This window comes from Miscanthus floridulus, chromosome 12, assembly GCF_019320115.1.
Source record: "Miscanthus floridulus cultivar M001 chromosome 12, ASM1932011v1, whole genome shotgun sequence".
NCBI classification, from domain to species: domain Eukaryota; kingdom Viridiplantae; phylum Streptophyta; class Magnoliopsida; order Poales; family Poaceae; genus Miscanthus; species Miscanthus floridulus.
The window spans coordinates 31274834-31281483 of record NC_089591.1 but is presented as its reverse complement, the minus strand read 5'-3'; the positions used below and the strand labels follow the sequence as shown (position 1 = coordinate 31281483).

At 39.2% G+C, this 6650-nt stretch overlaps 2 long non-coding RNA genes across 2 annotated transcripts; both read right to left on the bottom strand.

Moving 5' to 3' along the window:
- Positions 1–4326: 4326 nt before the first annotated feature.
- LOC136496749 (uncharacterized) lies at positions 4327–4831 on the bottom strand. Its single transcript, XR_010769112.1, has 3 exons — positions 4710–4831; positions 4526–4633; positions 4327–4430 (listed from the first exon to the last, which is right to left on the bottom strand). It is a non-coding gene; the product is annotated as an uncharacterized lncRNA (long non-coding RNA).
- A 258-nt stretch (positions 4832–5089) lies between these two features.
- On the bottom strand, positions 5090–5784 carry LOC136497642 (uncharacterized). The gene is made up of 3 exons (XR_010769372.1): positions 5689–5784; positions 5209–5310; positions 5090–5111 (listed from the first exon to the last, which is right to left on the bottom strand). It is a non-coding gene; the product is annotated as an uncharacterized lncRNA (long non-coding RNA).
- Between the last annotated feature and the right edge of the window lie 866 nt (positions 5785–6650).

The following is a 6650-nucleotide window of genomic DNA, read 5'->3' as shown; positions in this document are numbered from 1 at the left end:
TTCTGGAGCCTCGCCGGAAAAGAACTCGATTTCTCAAAAGAACTCGATAGAGATTCCATCTCAGATGCAGAGCCTGGGTTTGAGTCGGATGTGGAAATCCACGAAATCTGAGTTGGATCAGATATCACGAGCTGCGCGAATCTTCTGGCGATTTGACCTGTCGTAGTCGTTGAAATAGAAAGGTTTTCATGGTGAACTGAATCTTTGAGGAGACGGCCTTGAAGCTTGCCGTTGTCGTCCACCTCATAGATAAATGAACCGAAGATGAAGGTTGATCCCGTTGAGAAAATCATGTTGTTGAGGTCCATCAAGCTCTCGGATGCAAATTTGTTGAAAGCCCCTACCTGGCACATCAGCTGTCGATGTTTCACCACCGATAGCCTACCACGGGGGTACCCAAGGCAGTTTGTTCGGGCTTCAGCATATGCAGAACTCGATGGTAAACGTAAGAGACAGTCAATTTATCTTGGTTTGGGCCCTCGACCGTGATCGAGTAATAGCCCTACGTCCAGTCGGCGTTTGCCTTTGCATTGGATTGATTGTAAAGTGTTGTGTTTCGTTCTGTCTCCTTCTAAGGAGCCATGCCCTCCTTTATATAGTCAGGAGGCTAGAGTCCTAGTCAGTTTACAATGTAGAGTCCTAGTAGGATTACAGGATAGTATTACTACTAGGGTTACATGGGAGGAATCCTAATCAAACTAGATCTCCTCTCTTCCTTGCGGTGTATCCCATGGGTCCCGCATCGATAATGAGTCAACCTACCATAGACTCCGCCCGGCCTTGATTTACTTTTACCCCATGGTTCTTTTCCATGATAGCAAATATAGCCAACCGTGCTTCGGTATCCACCTATATCTCGCAGGTGACAGGAAATCACCAGACTTCTACCGGTCTAAGCATGGCTAAGCATATATTTGATCCTAGACCTATACAAGGTTAAAGGTATTATTACTGGACAAGGAATTTATATACATCAAGTGGTTCCAATCAACACTTATAACCTAATGCATCACTCATAAAGGACTCGAGTAATATTTTGTAAAATACTGGGAGACTTAGAATGCTCCGGGGCTTGCCTTTCAGAAAGGAAGTGGGGCGGTGGTCAGGGCACTCTAGAAGCTCTTCTGGGTTCTTCTCCTTGCCTTCGGGAGCTGCGACTTGAGGAATCTCCTGCTGGTCCCCTTCCTCTCCCTTCGTTGAACTCCAGCAACGTTATCTCCTCCGTCGATCCTAGATGCATGAGTATGACATAAGATATGGCGAACGCATTCATATTGATAAGTATAGCATGGTGATACAAGATGAATGGATTCTTGTAAGCATTCTTAACAACATGGTGTTAAAGTAATAACAAGTGCATCATATTTTACTGGGTATGTGCATATCTCTTCTTGATTATTTAATCAACTACTTCAACAATGCATTTACCTATACCACAAAATAGCAGCTACTTGTTTTACTCATAACTAAAGTTCTACTTATCCAAATGTGGTGATCTTGGACTTTCTAGAAATCTTATAAAATTATCTACAACTTTCCTTTAATGCTCTTACTGTGATTCAAGAGTTATATAGGGCAAACAATTCATTCAATCAAATCTGTCCAGGAAGTAAACCTTTCGGACAGCAAACTTGTAACAGCTAGAACTTGAAAACCCTAAGTCCTATGACTGTGAAAATTTAACATAAGGTAGATTAGTAAGTTATCTACAACTTTGTTATTAACAAGTTTTACAGCAGAGACCATTATCCATACGAAACCATCCACACAATCAAAATTATATATGCAGACTTGTATTTGAATGATAACGCGATAATTAGTTATTTGTACACCATCAATGGCTTCTAAGCCTTACCATCGACATCAACAGTTACTATGCATCATAAGAACCATAGAAAACATTATGCTTAATCACAATCTAATTATTTAAATGCCTTTATTAATTTAACTAAATAATTAGGGTAAATAATAAACATATACTAAAGGTGCATCATAAATTCTCAAAAATTTATAGTGGCTTACTTGTGCTACCAATAGACTACTATAAAAGTTTCATGCCATTTTAGCAAGTAAAACATCCTATGCAAAAATGACAAGACATAAAGGCTTAAAATAGCATAAATAGGAAATCCAAGTGAAAAGTGTCAAACAACAGATTTTATATTTTTCTTAGCATCCATATGGTACTAGGACAACCTCCAATAAATTTCATGAGTATTGGATTCATAATTAATTTATAAAAATTCATACAAGGATCACCTAATTATAAAAGGAAAATCTATACCTAGAACTCTATTCATGCTATGGCCCTCAAATTTTTACCAGAGCTTATACTTATCAAGAACAGCTCACCACATAAATTTCATAATTTTTGGAGCACAGGAACTCTAGATATAAATTAAACAAGTTTACATACATTTAAAAACACATTTCAAGTTTCATTTTAAATCTTCCAGAAACTCTACTATAAATGCTAATATCATATTTTTCATAAATACTACACTTCCTAAGGAACACTACAAAATTTGGTTCACAAATTTTGGATCTCTCTAGCTCAACTTATCAATTTTCAAAGTTGCACACAAAAACTGGAACAAATGAACTAGCCTACTGCACTACAGTCGCTGACAGGCGGGACCCACTGTCAGTCGACCCCACACGTCAGTGAAACAAAAACAGGGCACGGCGCTATATCAACGTGGTTCGGCCACAGCTCGTCACCGGGGAGCTCGCCGGCGAAGACAAGTGAACCTACGTGTTCTACAGAGCAGCGCGCGTCTAATGACCTAGGTGGTGGCAGTGAAGGTGTGGCGGAGCATGCTCGTCGCTGGCCATGGTGGCACGGTGGCGCTGCTCTGTGTAGCAATGCCAAAAAAGTGTAGCAAAAGACCCAAAAATGGTAGCCATAGTAATTTTGCTACCAATTTTTTTTGGTTAAATGTCGTTGCACTTGTAAGGGTAGCAATAGCATAATGCAATGGGTTACATTTTAGTTGCGACACACAGCCCCTCTATTGCAACACTTTTGACGCTTTTGCAACACCTGGTGAGTGTTGTAACAAAAGCAATTGCAACCACTATGGGTGTGGTAATAGTATCAATTGCAACGAACTAGGCGTTGCTAGCGATACGTATTGCGACACGCTGGTCGTGTAGCAACACAATGCAAGCGCAACGCAACACAGGTGTTGCAATCGTGGTTGTTGCTACGCAGAGAAAGCATTGCAATAGAGGTTCTCTATTGCCACATCACCTAAATGGTTGCTATAGGTGGCTTAGGTTATTGCAACATCTCTTTAGGTTGGTTGCTACAGAGAGGTCGTATATTGCCACGTTTCTGAATGGTTGCTATAGATGGCATAGGCTATTACCATGTTACTTAGGTTGGTTGCTACAGACAGGTCATCTATTGCCACGTTACTAACTATCTGGTTGCTATAGGTAGATTCCTATATTGCCACCATCATCTTTTTGTAGTTGCAAGAGATAGTTTCTCTATTGCCACGATTATCGTACCTATTGCCATGACTAAATGTGGTTGTTATATGTGCCATCATATATTGCAACGCCAGATTAATATATTAATAATTCATGTTGCGACACTTTGTTTGGTAGCTTAAATTAATAATCGCAAAACGACAAATACATAATGAAGGAAGCATCGACATCCATTAAAATGAAATATAATTTGTTCATACAAAATCTTTAACAAAACACACCAAGTGTCAAACTAAATGAGAACACAAGTAGATAGCTTAACACATAATAATGTGTTAAGCACAGACAACTGTTTGAACTCATTCGAATCAAAAGACTAATGTCTACTGTAGCAGCGAAGGTTCCCTTGATATGTATGTTGGCCATCGTCCCACCATTCGCATGCTCCTTCTCAAACTCAAGATTCCTCCTGAAAAAATCATTGACATGCATTAGTTAAACTGAGACTAGTGGTGGCAAAGCTAATTGAACACTGAAGCAAAACACGAGCTGCAGTACTAGAGTTCTGTGAGCTGCAGTACTATCAACCATGAACTTTGAAGCGTAAAGCAAATATAAACATACATGCAGCTGCCTCCCAAGACATTTTATGAGCACAAACACATCCATATATATTTCTAATCAGCAAGAGGAAACTAAGCCTGGACCATATTTAGGAGCAGAACAAAAGAATAGCTATGTACTTCTCCAAAAGGACTATATGTTCCTTTTTAAGGCAAAGAGAGATAAAAGGTTTCACATAGTACCTGTGTATTCTTTTTGGACAATGCAGATCTTTTCCTAGCCACAGTTTCCTTCAGTTGCTTTGTTGTAGTATAAACAACACCCGAATTCGCTGCCAAATTACTTCTAGTCATGCGCCCTCTAGTGAGACGTTCTTCAGCTACGGAAGAAGGGGGTTGTTGTTCTAGCTGGCTGGTTTCTTGGGTAACCTGAAAATAAATGGTTGGTGGTAAAAATTACACCCCTTGACAAGAATATGACATGCATGTTACAATTAAACATTCTTCAATTATCATCAAACTACCTGCTGACTATGCATCATGTGTTCTCCCATTGTAGTTGTTACATTTTGTGTCCCCTCAATTGTTGCAGCAGCAGCAACATTTTCAGTTGGCTCCACAATTGTGCTAGCCTGCATTTCGAATTGGGTTCAAGATCATGATTTTCAGTTCAATAAACTATGAGAACATAGATGTTGTTAATATTACCTTTTGTACTGAAGCTTGCTGTTGGGCTGCTTGCAACATTAACATAGCTTGCCTAAGTGCTTCTCTATCAGCCTCCCTTTCCTTGTTCATCTGTTCAAGCTGACGCCTATGTTCTTGCCTCTTGGCTTCCCTTTCAACTTCTTGAGCTTCTAGTCTATCTTGTAGCCGTCCAAACGATTCAATGAGGGCTTCCTCCTGTTGCAGTTTGCGCTGGTAGTCCTCCGATAGTAGCTCCTTTCTAGTTGGGTACCTTGCAAGGTAACCATTAGCATGCATCTTGTTTGATTTGATTTTTCTCGTTTCCTTGTAGGTTGATTGGAAAATCTAGTTCTGCTCCAAGTCTGAGATGACATTTGCGTCAGGCCTTGACTCCAGCTCCATAATCTTCCTGGTTGCATTGTCCTAACAAAGCAAAGACATTTAGTTAATTAAAACTTTAATTCTAAGCGAGGACAGTTGCATCACTTAATAAGGGTTGTAAAAACTGTTTAATACTCACATAGACTTCCCTAGATTCCTCGCTTGTCCATTGTCCATTTTGTTGGTGGGTCATCATAAAAAGCTCCATATCATTTGGCTCTTCACCAGTTAGTTGGTCCCTCTAATTAGGCAAGAATGTAAAAAAATTAGCCATATTTCATAATCTAGTGAAATGTAGAAGCTTTTATAAACTGTAAAGATCAGGAAGATATCCACCATGAATTTAAAAACAGAAGATAACAGAAATATTTATTGCTATTGAAAAAGTACAGGAATCCAAGTTCTTCTTTTTGTTGGCACACATTAGTTTTAGTACTTTTTGCTTTCTGTATACAAGGATGCAAAATATATTTTTTTGTAGTGGGCAGTGGGCTAAATATCTCTATCAAATACAAAGACTATATAGGTTATAACAATATCATGTCATTGTCATTTGGGGGCACAAGCACAAACCATAAAAAAAATGCCTGAAGGAAAACCTTGTGACAGAATTTTTTACCTTCTCATAGCTCAATTGAGAAAAACCCTTTGATCCTGTAACATGGTGTATCTGTCGATTGTGCCGATTCTGAGAATTCTTATTGCTAATCCTCTGCACAAAACCAGCAATGATTTGATTTTTATAAAATCAGCAGTGCGCAAAACATAAACCTTGACGTCAGAAGTGGAATTGGCAAGTTTTTTAAAAAATTGGGAACAAACCTGGAATTCTTCAGTGCCAAAATACGACATCAGATAGTGCCACTCAACAATGTCTAATTCTTCTGGCCTATGTCTCATTCTCTCTTCATAGGTGGTGTACGCCTTGTAGGTAGCACTAAATGTAGATCGCCATCCTTTGTAACGGTCATTAGCCACCGTCCATATCTTGATTCTGTTCGCCTCGTTATCCTCAAGGTCCCACTTAGCCTGCTCAAGGTAAAGCCTAAATAAATTACTTCTTAAACAATAATTTGGTATTGAAATTTTGACATCCACATGGATAACAGAAGCTTACCAGCACATCGTTTGCTATTGCAATTTTGACATCCACATGGATATCTCTCCATGTTCCTACTCCAATGAGAGGTGCTCTTTTCCTCATGAACAGTGTTATTTCATCAACAAATATTCGTTTGTTTGAACCTACAGGTCCTCCAAGCCTAGAGAACTGGATGCTAAGCTTCTGAGACGCCTCCCTGGTTCTCTTGTTTGTTGCTGTCCATCCTTTCAAGTTACCTCTTGGCTTCCTCTTTTTGGAGTCTTGTCCATGAAAAACAATTATATACAAAGCAAAACACTTAAAAAACTATTGACATAGTTTAAAATTAACTGAACCTCACAATAAATTGAAAATATTCATTACTTACTAGTTCCCTCTCCCTGTGGAATGAAACGCCGAGCATGAGATGGTCTGTTTACTGGCGGTGTGGGGTTGCTATCTTCACTTGAAAGTACTACATCTGTATGATGATTACTGTC